Below are 18451 nucleotides of genomic sequence, written 5' to 3'. Positions count from 1 at the left end.
TTGAAATCTGTGGGGATTTATGTAGATAACATTTATTTGACAACTTGTACCATTTCTATTTGGGGGGGGCAATTTCACGGCTATGCTCAGTATCAAATTCTAAATCCACATTAAAAAATTGAGGAGAAAAAAATATGAAAAGATGAGGAGGGAGGTTGATTTTCATGTGATTTTTATTGTGTTGTAGACTGGTTTGTTTTAAATGTCCCCCAGGCAAAATGGAACGTGCGTAACTTGTAGTGACTACAGTATCAGTATAGTGCCTGGAAAAGATAATTTTGGATACATGCCTCGAGCTGCAACTGGCAACTGACGCAGAAAGTAATGCATGTAAGACACATTGTCATCATCCACAGGGTCTCCTCCTGTGTCCTTTCACCTCCCCTCTATAATGTGTATACTGATGACTGCCGCAGCTGGCATGACAACAGATTACTTTTCAAATTTGCTGATGACTTTGTGACAGTCAGTTTCCTCCATGCAGATGAGAACAACCATGGTCCCATTGTGGATTGTGAATCTGTAGTGGTGTGACTGTGCATTTTTACTACTAAATGTGACAAAAACCAAGGACATGAGTTTTAGGCATCAGTCCTCAAACTCTTAGAATACTATCATCAAGGGATATGTGGTAGACATTGTAGAGAACTACAAGTACCTTGGGATGATTATTAACTATGATATCTCTGATGTTCCTGATGATGGCTGTTTGTATTACAGATAGCAAGTGACTGATCCCTTAATCAGTAGAACATGTACTTGTACAATGTAACTTGTTACAATGCTCAATGATATAGATATCCATTCCAGATTTCTGCAACATGCCTTGTAATTTTATCCATAATTAATAATGAAAATAAATCCAGTTTATGATTTTTGATATATGACAATTTGATTGTGACTAATCATAATTCAAGGTCAGCTTTAATTTGCCTCAATTCGAGATACCTTAAATTAAGTTTAAAGTGAGAATGTCATTGTGGAAATCCTGAACTTAAATAGTGACTAATGAAGCATTGTGTTAGTTCATGCAGGACACGGAGTCATGTGCTCAGCTAACGATAGGTTCATGGGTGCTCATCAGTCACTCACCAATCACAGCCCATTCTCTCACCAAAGCGGTCCCTTTAAATACGACCTCATCCTCACTGATCCCTGCTCAGCTATAACACTTTTAGCACTGTAATGGAAATGTTACATTTGTGTATGTATAATTGCATGAGCAGACATGTACTGTATGTCGAGGACTGACCAAATGGTTGACCAAATTGTTAATCTAAAAGGGCAACTTTAATGTTTACGATGGTGGCTTAAGAGACTTGAGTTTTATGGCCTCGAGAAACCACAACTTTATGGTATCTCGTTGTATCTCTGATTGGGATCAAACAACTGGGATCTCACGGGGGGGGGGGGGGGGTCATCCACAGAACATGTTTACAAAAGGACAGGATGTCTCTTCCACTGAGTGAAACTACAGAAGGGTAATATATACCTTTGCATGCTTAGTGGGAGGGGGCTGTGAGTTATAAGAACACAGATTCTCCTATGTTCTTTGCTCATTTGTGCATGTCAATCAGGTGACATGTACTAATGAGTCCATCTGCAGATGCTGAATTGAACTTACAGAAAGAAATATCTGAAACTATAATAGTTCAACTGAATTGTAGATATCAAATGTTATTTTAATGTTACCATTACCTTTCTTGACATGTACTGTAGATGCTTGAGAGAGTGTCTGAGCCAGGGACAGTAGACATCACTGAGGTTCCATCAATAAGGAGAGTATTGAAACACATGATATTTTACAATATACTGTGATGTAGATTCTCAGAAAGTTACAGAAATTTGTGGGGAAAAATTGTTTGCAGATGCTATGAATGTCATGTTAATTTCTGACACTCAGTTCACATTTATAGAGTTGGCTTGTTTTGTCAAGAAATCATCCATGTAAAATAAAAGAACATGGAACAAATTATTTATCATGTATTGCTATATTTCTTTCTTTACCATTTTCACATTCAGTATGGCCAGAGGCATTACGTTTTCAGGTTGTCCATCCATCTGTCTTGCCAATTCATGTGAATGCGATATCTCATGTACAACTACGTTATGTTAGTCAAAGGTCAAAAGGTCAAGCTCACATGACTTTGCATTGTTTTGAATACAATTTATCAGGATTGTCCAAAGGAAATATCATTACATGTGGCACAAACATTCATTTGGACTCAATGATGACTTGAATAGAATTCAGTTGTCAAAGATCAAATGGCAAGGTCACTAGGACCTCACAAAGCACACTACTTGCCTTGTAAATGCGATATATCCGAAATGCCTTCAGGGAATTCTTTCACATTTGGCACAAACATTCATATGAATTTGGGTTTCATTTTGGTAGCCAAATGTCACAGTGTTCTCACAAAGCATGTAAATATTTTTCCTTAAATTGATATCTAAAGATCAGCTCATGGGAATGTCGTCAAACTTGGTAAAAATATTAACTTCAATTCAAAGATGAAGAATTTTATTCCCTTCGAAGTTAAAGGTCAGAGTAACGTCACTGTGAATGTGATATGTTAGGACTGTCAGTAGGGAATTTCATTATATCTGGTAACTTGGAATGCTTGAGGGAATTTCTTATCAATGCTACATGAGTTGTCACTTGAATTTCAGCCCTCTAGCTGGTCAGGGGCCTAAACAGGGTTCGCAGCCTCTTGGTTCTGGAGATTTTTGGGGAAATCACGATCCCTTTCGGGGCCTTCCCAAGGGCCTAGGAGCCCCAAATTTGACCCACTGGTCACGAGGGGCTCTTTGAGCCTGCATTACCGATTTTCACCAAAACTGCAGAAGGGCCCAGGTGACCTTTGTGACCTTTGGTATCAATTAAGCCCATTTCTACGGGCTCCATTTTGATAGCCGTACAGAGTACATACGGGTATGAGAGGGAAGAATGTTGATCTGGGGCCTAATGATCGCAACGGTGTAACTTTCAAACAGTTTGAGGCTTTTTTGGCTGAAATGAGGGGCCAGCATATTCTAGGCATTGATAATGGGATTTACACTAACTTCTGATTCCCCTTTCATTATAGATTGCAATTTGACGGGCCTCCAGCAAATGCCAGAAAGCACGTAGAGCTTTGAAACCACGACAGGAGCCTTCTTTACAGAAAGCCCATCCACCTATTTCGGCCTGGTGTCCGCAGGCGCGAAAGAAAAAAAGTTGTGCCTGGTTGAATTAGGCAGTCAGACAGGTTCTGACACTTGTTGCTTTTTGTGACACAAGGAATATTGTGCTTTACCCGCAAGTTAGCTGAAGTAGCAGAGTACTATTAAATTTCTCATATTCTAATACTTGAGCATATTCATGTTATGGTTATAATGTTTACTGTCAGTTGCAGCACTTAGAGAACAGTATTTTTGTGTATTCTTGTGTTTTATGTTCAACAAGTTATTCTAACACCAGCAGCAGTAAGAGCAGGTGTAGTTACCAGAGGGATCCAGGAGAGGGAGCATGTAGCTTTTGAGGAACATTAAGAGACACCTCGCTTACTCCCTTCAGTCATAATGCACATGATTTGAGAAAAGTTTGTGTCCATGTATCGTTCATTCAAATACTCCCTTTTTCAGGTATGAGTTCCTCATAGTAAGGGTTAATATTTACCAGTGTGTTAGGTGAATGTGTATATGTGCTCAGGAAACTCAGCCCACAGTTAAAGGTTGGTAAGTGCATAATATGAAATGGAAAATATGTTCATGAAAGAAAAAAAACATATTATTTCTGTACAGTTTACTGAATATATTGCAATACTACTGCTCAATTAATTATTGTTATTATTATCCCATCACCTATTCAATTCAATTCAATTTTATTTGTATAGCGCCAAATCATAATATACATTATCTCAAGGAACTTTACATAGAAGGTCAAGACCTTCAAATCTTGTTTAATATAAAGAAACCTAACAGTTCCCACAATGAGCAGACTTTGGTGACTGTGAAGAGTAAAAACTCCCTCACTTACAGGGAGAAACCTCTAGCAGAACCAGGCTCAATGTGGACGATCATCTGCCTGGATCATCTGGTATCAGCTCTTACTAGTTAAAATGTAAACAATAACAGTGTCAAGAAGTTATTGATTATCAATGATAGCAGCAACAATTAATATAATAATTAATTAAGTATTGTTGTTAATAATAATAATAATAATAGTTGTTCTCCTTCAGTTCTGGAGTCAGAGGTATCTGCAATGAGAGAGAGAAAGAGAGAGAGGGACTATGGGAGAAAAGAGACACAACAATAACATAGTTTTTGACATTTATTAAAAAAAAAAATGAGTGTTGGGTGGGGGGGTGGGGGGGGGGGGGCAGAGAGACAGAGAGAAGTGGAGAAGTGCTCTGTGGATGATGGGAGTTTCCCCTGCAGTCTAGACCTATAGTAGCTTAAGGGATGGTTCAGGACTCACCTGATCCAGCAAGGCTTTATCAAAAAGGAATGTTTTAAGTTTAACCGTAAATGCACAGAAGTTGTCTGCCTGGTAGCTGAATGCTCTACCTCCTGTTCTACTCTTACAGACTCTTGGAACCACAAGAGAGCCTGTGTTTTGGGAATGAAAACACCTACTGTAGATGCTTGAGAGAGAGTCTGAGCCAGGGACAGTAAATATGGTTGAGGTTCCATCAATAAGGTGAGTAATAAAAAATGTGATACCTTACAATATACTGTGATGTTAACTGTGTTCTGAGAATGTTTTTGAAATCTGTGGGGATTTATGTAGATAACATTTATTTGACAACTTGTACCATTTCTATTTGGGGGGGGCAATTTCACGGCTATGCTCAGTATCAAATTCTAAATCCACATTAAAAAATTGAGGAGAAAAAAATATGAAAAGATGAGGAGGGAGGTTGATTTTCATGTGATTTTTATTGTGTTGTAGACTGGTTTGTTTTAAATGTCCCCCAGGCAAACTGGAACGTGCGTAACTTGTAGTGACTACAGTATCAGTATAGTGCCTGGAAAAGATAATTTTGGATACATGCCTCGAGCTGCAACTGGCAACTGACGCAGAAAGTAATGCATGTAAGACACATTGTCATCATCCACAGGGTCTCCTCCTGTGTCCTTTCACCTCCCCTCTATAATGTGTATACTGATGACTGCCGCAGCTGGCATGACAACAGATTACTTTTCAAATTTGCTGATGACTCTGTGACAGTCAGTTTCCTCCATGCAGATGAGAACAACCATGGTCCCATTGTGGATTGTGAATCTGTAGTGGTGTGACTGTGCATTTTTACTACTAAATGTGACAAAAACCAAGGACATGAGTTTTAGGCATCAGTCCTCAAACTCTTAGAATACTATCATCAAGGGACATGTGGTAGACATTGTAGAGAACTACAAGTACCTTGGGATGATTATTAACTATGATATCTCTGATGTTCCTGATGATGGCTGTTTGTATTACAGATAGCAAGTGGCTGATCCCTTATTCAGTAGAACATGTACTTGTACAATGTAACTTGTTACAATGCTCAATGATATAGATATCCATTCCAGATTTCTGCAACATGCCTTGTAATTTTATCCATAATTAATTATGAAAATAAATCCAGTTTATGATTTGTGATATATGACAATTTGATTGTGACTGATCATAATTCAAGGTCAGCTTTAATTTGCCTCAATTCGAGATACCTTAAATTAAGTTTAAAGTGAGAATGTCATTGTGGAAATCCTGAACTTAAATAGTGACTAATGAAGCATTGTGTTAGTTCATGCAGGACACAGAGTCATGTGCTCAGCTAACGATAGGTTCATGGGTGCTCATCAGTCACTCACCAATCACAGCCCATTCTCTCACCAAAGCGGTCCCTTTAAATACGACCTCATCCTCACTGACCCCTGCTCAGCTATAACACTTTTAGCACTGTAATGGAAATGTTACATTTGTGTATGTATAATTGCATGAGCAGACATGTACTGTATGTCGAGGACTGACCAAATGGTTGACCAAATTGTTAATCTAAAAGGGCAACTTTAATGTTTACGATGGTGGCTTAAGAGACTTGAGTTTTATGGCCTCGAGAAACCACAACTTTATGGTATCTCGTTGTATCTCTGATTGGGATCAAACAACTGGGGTCTCACGGGGGGGGGGGGGGTCATCCACAGAACATGTTAACAAAAGGACAGGATGTATCTTCCACTGAGTGAAACTACAGAAGGGTAATATATACCTTTGCATGCTTAGTGGGAGGGGGCTGTGAGTTATAAGAACACAGATTCTCCTATGTTCTTTGCTCATTTGTGCATGTCAATCAGGTGACGTGTACTAATGAGTCCATCTGCAGATGCTGAATTGAACTTACAGAAAGAAATATCTGAAACTATAATAGTTCAACTGAATTGTAGATATCAAATGTTATTTTAATGTTACCATTACCTTTCTTGACATGTACTGTAGATGCTTGAGAGAGTGTCTGAGCCAGGGACAGTAGACATCACTGAGGTTCCATCAATAAGGAGAGTATTGAAACACATGATATTTTACAATATACTGTGATGTAGATTCTCAGAAAGTTACAGAAATTTGTGGGGAAAAATTGTTTGCAGATGCTATGAATGTCATGTTAATTTCTGACACTCAGTTCACATTTATAGAGTTGGCTTGTTTTGTCAAGAAATCATCCATGTAAAATAAAAGAACATGGAACAAATTATTTATCATGTATTGCTATATTTCTTTCTTTACCATTTTCACATTCAGTATGGCCAGAGGCATTACGTTTTCAGGTTGTCCATCCATCTGTCTTGCCAATTCATGTGAATGCGATATCTCATGTACAACTACGTTATGTTAGTCAAAGGTCAAAAGGTCAAGCTCACATGACTTTGCATTGTTTTGAATACAATTTATCAGGATTGTCCAAAGGAAATATCATTACATGTGGCACAAACATTCATTTGGACTCAATGATGACTTGAATAGAATTCAGTTGTCAAAGATCAAATGGCAAGGTCACTAGGACCTCACAAAGCACACTACTTGCCTTGTAAATGCGATATATCCGAAATGCCTTCAGGGAATTCTTTCACATTTGGCACAAACATTCATATGAATTTGGGTTTCATTTTGGTAGCCAAATGTCACAGTGTTCTCACAAAGCATGTAAATATTTTTCCTTAAATTGATATCTAAAGATCAGCTCATGGGAATGTCGTCAAACTTGGTAAAAATATTAACTTCAATTCAAAGATGAAGAATTTTATTCCCTTCGAAGTTAAAGGTCAGAGTAACGTCACTGTGAATGTGATATGTTAGGACTGTCAGTAGGGAATTTCATTATATCTGGTAACTTGGAATGCTTGAGGGAATTTCTTATCAATGCTACATGAGTTGTCACTTGGATTTCAGCCCTCTAGCTGGTCAGGGGCCTAAACAGGGTTCGCAGCCTCTTGGTTCTGGAGATTTTTGGGGAAATCACGATCCCTTTCGGGGCCTTCCCAAGGGCCTAGGAGCCCCAAATTTGACCCACTGGTCACGAGGGGCTCTTTGAGCCTGCATTACCGATTTTCACCAAAACTGCAGAAGGGCCCAGGTGACCTTTGTGACCTTTGGTATCAATTAAGCCCATTTCTACGGGCTCCATTTTGATAGCCGTACAGAGTACATACGGGTATGAGAGGGAAGAATGTTGATCTGGGGCCTAATGATCGCAACGGTGTAACTTTCAAACAGTTTGAGGCTTTTTTGGCTGAAATGAGGGGCCAGCATATTCTAGGCATTGATAATGGGATTTACACTAACTTCTGATTCCCCTTTCATTATAGATTGCAATTTGACGGGCCTCCAGCAAATGCCAGAAAGCATGTAGAGCTTTGAAACCACGACAGGAGCCTTCTTTACAGAAAGCCCATCCACCTATTTCGGCCTGGTGTCCGCAGGCGCGAAAGAAAAAAAGTTGTGCCTGGTTGAATTAGGCAGTCAGACAGGTTCTGACACTTGTTGCTTTTTGTGACACAAGGAATATTGTGCTTTACCCGCAAGTTAGCTGAAGTAGCAGAGTACTATTAAATTTCTCATATTCTAATACTTGAGCATATTCATGTTATGGTTATAATGTTTACTGTCAGTTGCAGCAGTTAGAGAACAGTATTTTTGTGTATTCTTGTGTTTTATGTTCAACAAGTTATTCTAACACCAGCAGCAGTAAGAGCAGGTGTAGTTACCAGAGGGATCCAGGAGAGGGAGCATGTAGCTTTTGAGGAACATTAAGAGACACCTCGCTTACTCCCTTCAGTCATAATGCACATGATTTGAGAAAAGTTTGTGTCCATGTATCGTTCATTCAAATACTCCCTTTTTCAGGTATGAGTTCCTCATAGTAAGGGTTAATATTTACCAGTGTGTTAGGTGAATGTGTATATGTGCTCAGGAAACTCAGCCCACAGTTAAAGGTTGGTAAGTGCATAATATGAAATGGAAAATATGTTCATGAAAGAAAAAAAACATATTATTTCTGTACAGTTTACTGAATATATTGCAATACTACTGCTCAATTAATTATTGTTATTATTATCCCATCACCTATTCAATTCAATTCAATTTTATTTGTATAGCGCCAAATCATAATATACATTATCTCAAGGAACTTTACATAGAAGGTCAAGACCTTCAAATCTTGTTTAATATAAAGAAACCTAACAGTTCCCACAATGAGCAGACTTTGGTGACTGTGAAGAGTAAAAACTCCCTCACTTACAGGGAGAAACCTCTAGCAGAACCAGGCTCAATGTGGACGATCATCTGCCTGGATCATCTGGTATCAGCTCTTACTAGTTAAAATGTAAACAATAACAGTGTCAAGAAGTTATTGATTATCAATGATAGCAGCAACAATTAATATAATAATTAATTAAGTATTGTTGTTAATAATAATAATAATAATAGTTGTTCTCCTTCAGTTCTGGAGTCAGAGGTATCTGCAATGAGAGAGAGAAAGAGAGAGAGGGACTATGGGAGAAAAGAGACACGTCAATAACATAGTTTTTGACATTTATTTAAAAAAAAAAATGAGTGTGGGGTGGGGGGGGGCAGAGAGACAGAGAGAAGTGGAGAAGTGCTCTGTGGATGATGGGAGTTTCCCCTGCAGTCTAGACCTATAGCAGCTTAAGGGATGGTTCAGGACTCACCTGATCCAGCAAGGCTTTATCAAAAAGGAATGTTTTAAGTTTAACCGTAAATGCACAGAAGTTGTCTGCCTGGTAGCTGAATGCTCTACCTCCTGTTCTACTCTTACAGACTCTTGGAACCACAAGAGAGCCTGTGTTTTGGGAATGAAAACACCTACTGTAGATGCTTGAGAGAGAGTCTGAGCCAGGGACAGTAAATATGGTTGAGGTTCCATCAATAAGGTGAGTAATAAAAAATGTGATACCTTACAATATACTGTGATGTTAACTGTGTTCTGAGAATGTTTTTGAAATCTGTGGGGATTTATGTAGATAACATTTATTTGACAACTTGTACCATTTCTATTTGGGGGGGGCAATTTCACGGCTATGCTCAGTATCAAATTCTAAATCCACATTAAAAAATTGAGGAGAAAAAATTATGAAAAGATGAGGAGGGAGGTTGATTTTCATGTGATTGTTATTGTGTTGTAGACTGGTTTGTTTTAAATGTCCCCCAGGCAAACTGGAACGTGCGTAACTTGTAGTGACTACAGTATCAGTATAGTGCCTGGAAAAGATAATTTTGGATACATGCCTCGAGCTGCAACTGGCAACTGACGCAGAAAGTAATGCATGTAAGACACATTGTCATCATCCACAGGGTCTCCTCCTGTGTCCTTTCGTCTCCCCTCTATAATGTGTATACTGATGACTGCCGCAGCTGGCATGACAACAGATTACTTTTCAAATTTGCTGATGACTTTGTGACAGTCAGTTTCCTCCATGCAGATGAGAACAACCATGGTCCCATTGTGGATTGTGAATCTGTAGTGGTGTGACTGTGCATTTTTACTACTAAATGTGACAAAAACCAAGGACATGAGTTTTAGGCATCAGTCCTCAAACTCTTAGAATACTATCATCAAGGGATATGTGGTAGACATTGTAGAGAACTACAAGTACCTTGGGATGATTATAAACTATGATATCTCTGATGTTCCTGATGATGGCTGTTTGTATTACAGATAGCAAGTGGCTGATCCCTTAATCAGTAGAACATGTACTTGTACAATGTAACTTGTTACAATGCTCAATGATATAGATATCCATTCCAGATTTCTGCAACATGCCTTGTCATTTTATCCATAATTAATTATGAAAATAAATCCAGTTTATGATTTGTGATATATGACAATTTGATTGTGACTAATCATAATTCAAGGTCAGCTTTAATTTGCCTCAATTCGAGATACCTTAAATTAAGTTTAAAGTGAGAATGTCATTGTGGAAATCCTGAACTTAAATAGTGACTAATGAAGCATTGTGTTAGTTCATGCAGGACACGGAGTCATGTGCTCAGCTAACGATAGGTTCATGGGTGCTCATCAGTCACTCACCAATCACAGCCCATTCTCTCACCAAAGCGGTCCCTTTAAATACGACCTCATCCTCACTGATCCCTGCTCAGCTATAACACTTTTAGCACTGTAATGGAAATGTTACATTTGTGTATGTATAATTGCATGAGCAGACATGTACTGTATGTCGAGGACTGACCAAATGGTTGACCAAATTGTTAATCTAAAAGGGCAACTTTAATGTTTACGATGGTGGCTTAAGAGACTTGAGTTTTATGGCCTCGAGAAACCACAACTTTATGGTATCTCGTTGTATCTCTGATTGGGATCAAACAACTGGGATCTCACGGGGGGGGGGTCATCCACAGAACATGTTAACAAAAGGACAGGATGTCTCTTCCACTGAGTGAAACTACAGAAGGGTAATATATACCTTTGCATGCTTAGTGGGAGGGGGCTGTGAGTTATAAGAACACAGATTCTCCTATGTTCTTTGCTCATTTGTGCATGTCAATCAGGTGACATGTACTAATGAGTCCATCTGCAGATGCTGAATTGAACTTACAGAAAGAAATATCTGAAACTATAATAGTTCAACTGAATTGTAGATATCAAATGTTATTTTAATGTTACCATTACCTTTCTTGACATGTACTGTAGATGCTTGAGAGAGTGTCTGAGCCAGGGACAGTAGACATCACTGAGGTTCCATCAATAAGGAGAGTATTGAAACACATGATATTTTACAATATACTGTGATGTAGATTCTCAGAAAGTTACAGAAATTTGTGGGGAAAAATTGTTTGCAGATGCTATGAATGTCATGTTAATTTCTGACACTCAGTTCACATTTATAGAGTTGACTTGTTTTGTCAAGAAATCATGCATGTAAAATAAAAGAACATGGAACAAATTATTTATCATGTATTGCTATATTTCTTTCTTTACCATTTTCACATTCAGTATGGCCAGAGGCATTACGTTTTCAGGTTGTCCATCCATCTGTCTTGCCAATTCATGTGAATGCGATATCTCATGTACAACTACGTTATGTTAGTCAAAGGTCAAAAGGTCAAGCTCACATGACTTTGCATTGTTTTGAATACAATTTATCAGGATTGTCCAAAGGAAATATCATTACATGTGGCACAAACATTCATTTGGACTCAATGATGACTTGAATAGAATTCAGTTGTCAAAGATCAAATGGCAAGGTCACTAGGACCTCACAAAGCACACTACTTGCCTTGTAAATGCGATATATCCGAAATGCCTTCAGGGAATTCTTTCACATTTGGCACAAACATTCATATGAATTTGGGTTTCATTTTGGTAGCCAAATGTCACAGTGTTCTCACAAAGCATGTAAATATTTTTCCTTAAATTGATATCTAAAGATCAGCTCATGGGAATGTCGTCAAACTTGGTAAAAATATTAACTTCAATTCAAAGATGAAGAATTTTATTCCCTTCGAAGTTAAAGGTCAGAGTAACGTCACTGTGAATGTGATATGTTAGGACTGTCAGTAGGGAATTTCATTATATCTGGTAACTTGGAATGCTTGAGGGAATTTCTTATCAATGCTACATGAGTTGTCACTTGGATTTCAGTCCTCTAGCTGGTCAGGGGCCTAAACAGGGTTCGCAGCCTCTTGGTTCTGGAGATTTTTGGGGAAATTACGATCCCTTTCGGGGCCTTCCCAAGGGCCTAGGAGCCCCAAATTTGACCCACTGGTCACGAGGGGCTCTTTGAGCCTGCATTACCGATTTTCACCAAAACTGCAGAAGGGCCCAGGTGACCTTTGTGACCTTTGGTATCAATTAAGCCCATTTCTACGGGCTCCATTTTGATAGCCGTACAGAGTGCATACGGGTATGAGAGGGAAGAATGTTGATCTGGGGCCTAATGATCGCAACGGTGTAACTTTCAAACAGTTTGAGGCTTTTTTGGCTGAAATGAGGGGCCAGCATATTCTAGGCATTGATAATGGGATTTACACTAACTTCTGATTCCCCTTTCATTATAGATTGCAATTTGACGGGCCTCCAGCAAATGCCAGAAAGCACGTAGAGCTTTGAAACCACGACAGGAGCCTTCTTTACTGAAAGCCCATCCACCTATTTCGGCCTGGTGTCCGCAGGCGCGAAAGAAAAAAAGTTGTGCCTGGTTGAATTAGGCAGTCAGACAGGTTCTGACACTTGTTGCTTTTTGTGACACAAGGAATATTGTGCTTTACCCGCAAGTTAGCTGAAGTAGCAGAGTACCATTAAATTTCTCATATTCTAATACTTGAGCATATTCATGTTATGGTTATAATGTTTACTGTCAGTTGCAGCAGTTAGAGAACAGTATTTTTGTGTATTCTTGTGTTTTATGTTCAACAAGTTATTCTAACACCAGCAGCAGTAAGAGCAGGTGTAGTTACCAGAGGGATCCAGGAGAGGGAGCATGTAGCTTTTGAGGAACATTAAGAGACACCTCGCTTACTCCCTTCAGTCATAATGCACATGATTTGAGAAAAGTTTGTGTCCATGTATCGTTCATTCAAATACTCCCTTTTTCAGGTATGAGTTCCTCATAGTAAGGGTTAATATTTACCAGTGTGTTAGGTGAATGTGTATATGTGCTCAGGAAACTCAGCCCACAGTTAAAGGTTGGTAAGTGCATAATATGAAATGGAAAATATGTTCATGAAAGAAAAAAAACATATTATTTCTGTACAGTTTACTGAATATATTGCAATACTACTGCTCAATTAATTATTGTTATTATTATCCCATCACCTATTCAATTCAATTCAATTTTATTTGTATAGCGCCAAATCATAATATACATTATCTCAAGGAACTTTACATAGAAGGTCAAGACCTTCAAATCTTGTTTAATATAAAGAAACCTAACAGTTCCCACAATGAGCAGACTTTGGTGACTGTGAAGAGTAAAAACTCCCTCACTTACAGGGAGAAACCTCTAGCAGAACCAGGCTCAATGTGGACGATCATCTGCCTGGATCATCTGGTATCAGCTCTTACTAGTTAAAATGTAAACAATAACAGTGTCAAGAAGTTATTGATTATCAATGATAGCAGCAACAATTAATATAATAATTAATTAAGTATTGTTGTTAATAATAATAATAATAATAATAGTTGTTCTCCTTCAGTTCTGGAGTCAGAGGTATCTGCAATGAGAGAGAGAAAGAGAGAGAGGGACTATGGGAGAAAAGAGACACGTCAATAACATAGTTTTTGACATTTATTAAAAAAAATAAATGAGTGTGGGGTGGGGGGGGGCAGAGAGACAGAGAGAAGTGGAGAAGTGCTCTGTGGATGATGGGAGTTTCCCCTGCAGTCTAGACCTATAGCAGCTTAAGGGATGGTTCAGGACTCACCTGATCCAGCAAGGCTTTATCAAAAAGGAATGTTTTAAGTTTAACCGTAAATGCACAGAAGTTGTCTGCCTGGTAGCTGAATGCTCTACCTCCTGTTCTACTCTTACAGACTCTTGGAACCACAAGAGAGCCTGTGTTTTGGGAATGAAAACACCTACTGTAGATGCTTGAGAGAGAGTCTGAGCCAGGGACAGTAAATATGGTTGAGGTTCCATCAATAAGGTGAGTAATAAAAAATGTGATACCTTACAATATACTGTGATGTTAACTGTGTTCTGAGAATGTTTTTGAAATCTGTGGGGATTTATGTAGATAACATTTATTTGACAACTTGTACCATTTCTATTTGGGGGGGGCAATTTCACGGCTATGCTCAGTATCAAATTCTAAATCCACATTAAAAAATTGAGGAGAAAAAAATATGAAAAGATGAGGAGGGAGGTTGATTTTCATGTGATTTTTATTGTGTTGTAGACTGGTTTGTTTTAAATGTCCCCCAGGCAAAATGGAACGTGCGTAACTTGTAGTGACTACAGTATCAGTATAGTGCCTGGAAAAGATAATTTTGGATACATGCCTCGAGCTGCAACTGGCAACTGACGCAGAAAGTAATGCATGTAAGACACATTGTCATCATCCACAGGGTCTCCTCCTGTGTCCTTTCACCTCCCCTCTATAATGTGTATACTGATGACTGCCGCAGCTGGCATGACAACAGATTACTTTTCAAATTTGTTGATGACTTTGTGACAGTCAGTTTCCTCCATGCAGATGAGAACAACCATGGTCCCATTGTGGATTGTGAATCTGTAGTGGTGTGACTGTGCATTTTTACTACTAAATGTGACAAAAACCAAGGACATGAGTTTTAGGCATCAGTCCTCAAACTCTTAGAATACTATCATCAAGGGATATGTGGTAGACATTGTAGAGAACTACAAGTACCTTGGGATGATTATTAACTATGATATCTCTGATGTTCCTGATGATGGCTGTTTGTATTACAGATAGCAAGTGGCTGATCCCTTAATCAGTAGAACATGTACTTGTACAATGTAACTTGTTACAATGCTCAATGATATAGATATCCATTCCAGATTTCTGCAACATGCCTTGTAATTTTATCCATAATTAATTATGAAAATAAATCCAGTTTATGATTTGTGATATATGACAATTTGATTGTGACTAATCATAATTCAAGGTCAGCTTTAATTTGCCTCAATTCGAGATACCTTAAATTAAGTTTAAAGTGAGAATGTCATTGTGGAAATCCTGAACTTAAATAGTGACTAATGAAGCATTGTGTTAGTTCATGCAGGACACGGAGTCATGTGCTCAGCTAACGATAGGTTCATGGGTGCTCATCAGTCACTCACCAATCACAGCCCATTCTCTCACCAAAGCGGTCCCTTTAAATACGACCTCATCCTCACTGATCCCTGCTCAGCTATAACACTTTTAGCACTGTAATGGAAATGTTACATTTGTGTATGTATAATTGCATGAGCAGACATGTACTGTATGTCGAGGACTGACCAAATGGTTGACCAAATTGTTAATCTAAAAGGGCAACTTTAATGTTTACGATGGTGGCTTAAGAGACTTGAGTTTTATGGCCTCGAGAAACCACAACTTTATGGTATCTCGTTGTATCTCTGATTGGGATCAAACAACTGGGATCTCACGGGGGGGGGGTCATCCACAGAACATGTTAACAAAAGGACAGGATGTCTCTTCCACTGAGTGAAACTACAGAAGGGTAATATATACCTTTGCATGCTTAGTGGGAGGGGGCTGTGAGTTATAAGAACACAGATTCTCCTATGTTCTTTGCTCATTTGTGCATGTCAATCAGGTGACATGTACTAATGAGTCCATCTGCAGATGCTGAATTGAACTTACAGAAAGAAATATCTGAAACTATAATAGTTCAACTGAATTGTAGATATCAAATGTTATTTTAATGTTACCATTACCTTTCTTGACATGTACTGTAGATGCTTGAGAGAGTGTCTGAGCCAGGGACAGTAGACATCACTGAGGTTCCATCAATAAGGAGAGTATTGAAACACATGATATTTTACAATATACTGTGATGTAGATTCTCAGAAAGTTACAGAAATTTGTGGGGAAAAATTGTTTGCAGATGCTATGAATGTCATGTTAATTTCTGACACTCAGTTCACATTTATAGAGTTGGCTTGTTTTGTCAAGAAATCATGCATGTAAAATAAAAGAACATGGAACAAATTATTTATCATGTATTGCTATATTTCTTTCTTTACCATTTTCACATTCAGTATGGCCAGAGGCATTACGTTTTCAGGTTGTCCATCCATCTGTCTTGCCAATTCATGTGAATGCGATATCTCATGTACAACTACGTTATGTTAGTCAAAGGTCAAAAGGTCAAGCTCACATGACTTTGCATTGTTTTGAATACAATTTATCAGGATTGTCCAAAGGAAATATCATTACATGTGGCACAAACATTCATTTGGACTCAATGATGACTTGAATAGAATTCAGTTGTCAAAGATCAAATGGCAAGGTCACTAGGACCTCACAAAGCACACTACTTGCCTTGTAAATGCGATATATCCGAAATGCCTTCAGGGAATTCTTTCACATTTGGCACAAACATTCATATGAATTTGGGTTTCATTTTGGTAGCCAAATGTCACAGTGTTCTCACAAAGCATGTAAATATTTTTCCTTAAATTGATATCTAAAGATCAGCTCATGGGAATGTCGTCAAACTTGGTAAAAATATTAACTTCAATTCAAAGATGAAGAATTTTATTCCCTTCGAAGTTAAAGGTCAGAGTAACGTCACTGTGAATGTGATATGTTAGGACTGTCAGTAGGGAATTTCATTATATCTGGTAACTTGGAATGCTTGAGGGAATTTCTTATCAATGCTACATGAGTTGTCACTTGGATTTCAGTCCTCTAGCTGGTCAGGGGCCTAAACAGGGTTCGCAGCCTCTTGGTTCTGGAGATTTTTGGGGAAATTACGATCCCTTTCGGGGCCTTCCCAAGGGCCTAGGAGCCCCAAATTTGACCCACTGGTCACGAGGGGCTCTTTGAGCCTGCATTACCGATTTTCACCAAAACTGCAGAAGGGCCCAGGTGACCTTTGTGACCTTTGGTATCAATTAAGCCCATTTCTACGGGCTCCATTTTGATAGCCGTACAGAGTGCATACGGGTATGAGAGGGAAGAATGTTGATCTGGGGCCTAATGATCGCAACGGTGTAACTTTCAAACAGTTTGAGGCTTTTTTGGCTGAAATGAGGGGCCAGCATATTCTAGGCATTGATAATGGGATTTACACTAACTTCTGATTCCCCTTTCATTATAGATTGCAATTTGACGGGCCTCCAGCAAATGCCAGAAAGCACGTAGAGCTTTGAAACCACGACAGGAGCCTTCTTTACTGAAAGCCCATCCACCTATTTCGGCCTGGTGTCCGCAGGCGCGAAAGAAAAAAAGTTGTGCCTGGTTGAATTAGGCAGTCAGACAGGTTCTGACACTTGTTGCTTTTTGTGACACAAGGAATATTGTGCTTTACCCGCAAGTTAGCTGAAGTAGCAGAGTACCATTAAATTTCTCATATTCTAATACTTGAGCATATTCATGTTATGGTTATAATGTTTACTGTCAGTTGCAGCAGTTAGAGAACAGTATTTTTGTGTATTCTTGTGTTTTATGTTCAACAAGTTATTCTAACACCAGCAGCAGTAAGAGCAGGTGTAGTTACCAGAGGGATCCAGGAGAGGGAGCATGTAGCTTTTGAGGAACATTAAGAGACACCTCGCTTACTCCCTTCAGTCATAATGCACATGATTTGAGAAAAGTTTGTGTCCATGTATCGTTCATTCAAATACTCCCTTTTTCAGGTATGAGTTCCTCATAGTAAGGGTTAATATTTACCAGTGTGTTAGGTGAATGTGTATATGTGCTCAGGAAACTCAGCCCACAGTTAAAGGTTGGTAAGTGCATAATATGAAATGGAAAATATGTTCATGAAAGAAAAAAAACATATTATTTCTGTACAGTTTACTGAATATATTGCAATACTACTGCTCAATTAATTATTGTTATTATTATCCCATCACCTATTCAATTCAATTCAATTTTATTTGTATAGCGCCAAATCATAATATACATTATCTCAAGGAACTTTACATAGAAGGTCAAGACCTTCAAATCTTGTTTAATATAAAGAAACCTAACAGTTCCCACAATGAGCAGACTTTGGTGACTGTGAAGAGTAAAAACTCCCTCACTTACAAGGAGAAACCTCTAGCAGAACCAGGCTCAATGTGGACGATCATCTGCCTGGATCATCTGGTATCAGCTCTTACTAGTTAAAATGTAAACAATAACAGTGTCAAGAAGTTATTGATTATCAATGATAGCAGCAACAATTAATATAATAATTAATTAAGTATTGTTGTTAATAATAATAATAATAATAATAGTTGTTCTCCTTCAGTTCTGGAGTCAGAGGTATCTGCA

This window comes from Paralichthys olivaceus, chromosome 17 (assembly GCF_024713975.1).
Source record: "Paralichthys olivaceus isolate ysfri-2021 chromosome 17, ASM2471397v2, whole genome shotgun sequence".
NCBI classification, from domain to species: Eukaryota; Metazoa; Chordata; class Actinopteri; order Pleuronectiformes; family Paralichthyidae; genus Paralichthys; species Paralichthys olivaceus.
The sequence above is the reverse complement of the archived record's forward strand: the minus strand, read 5'-3'. Positions refer to the sequence as shown.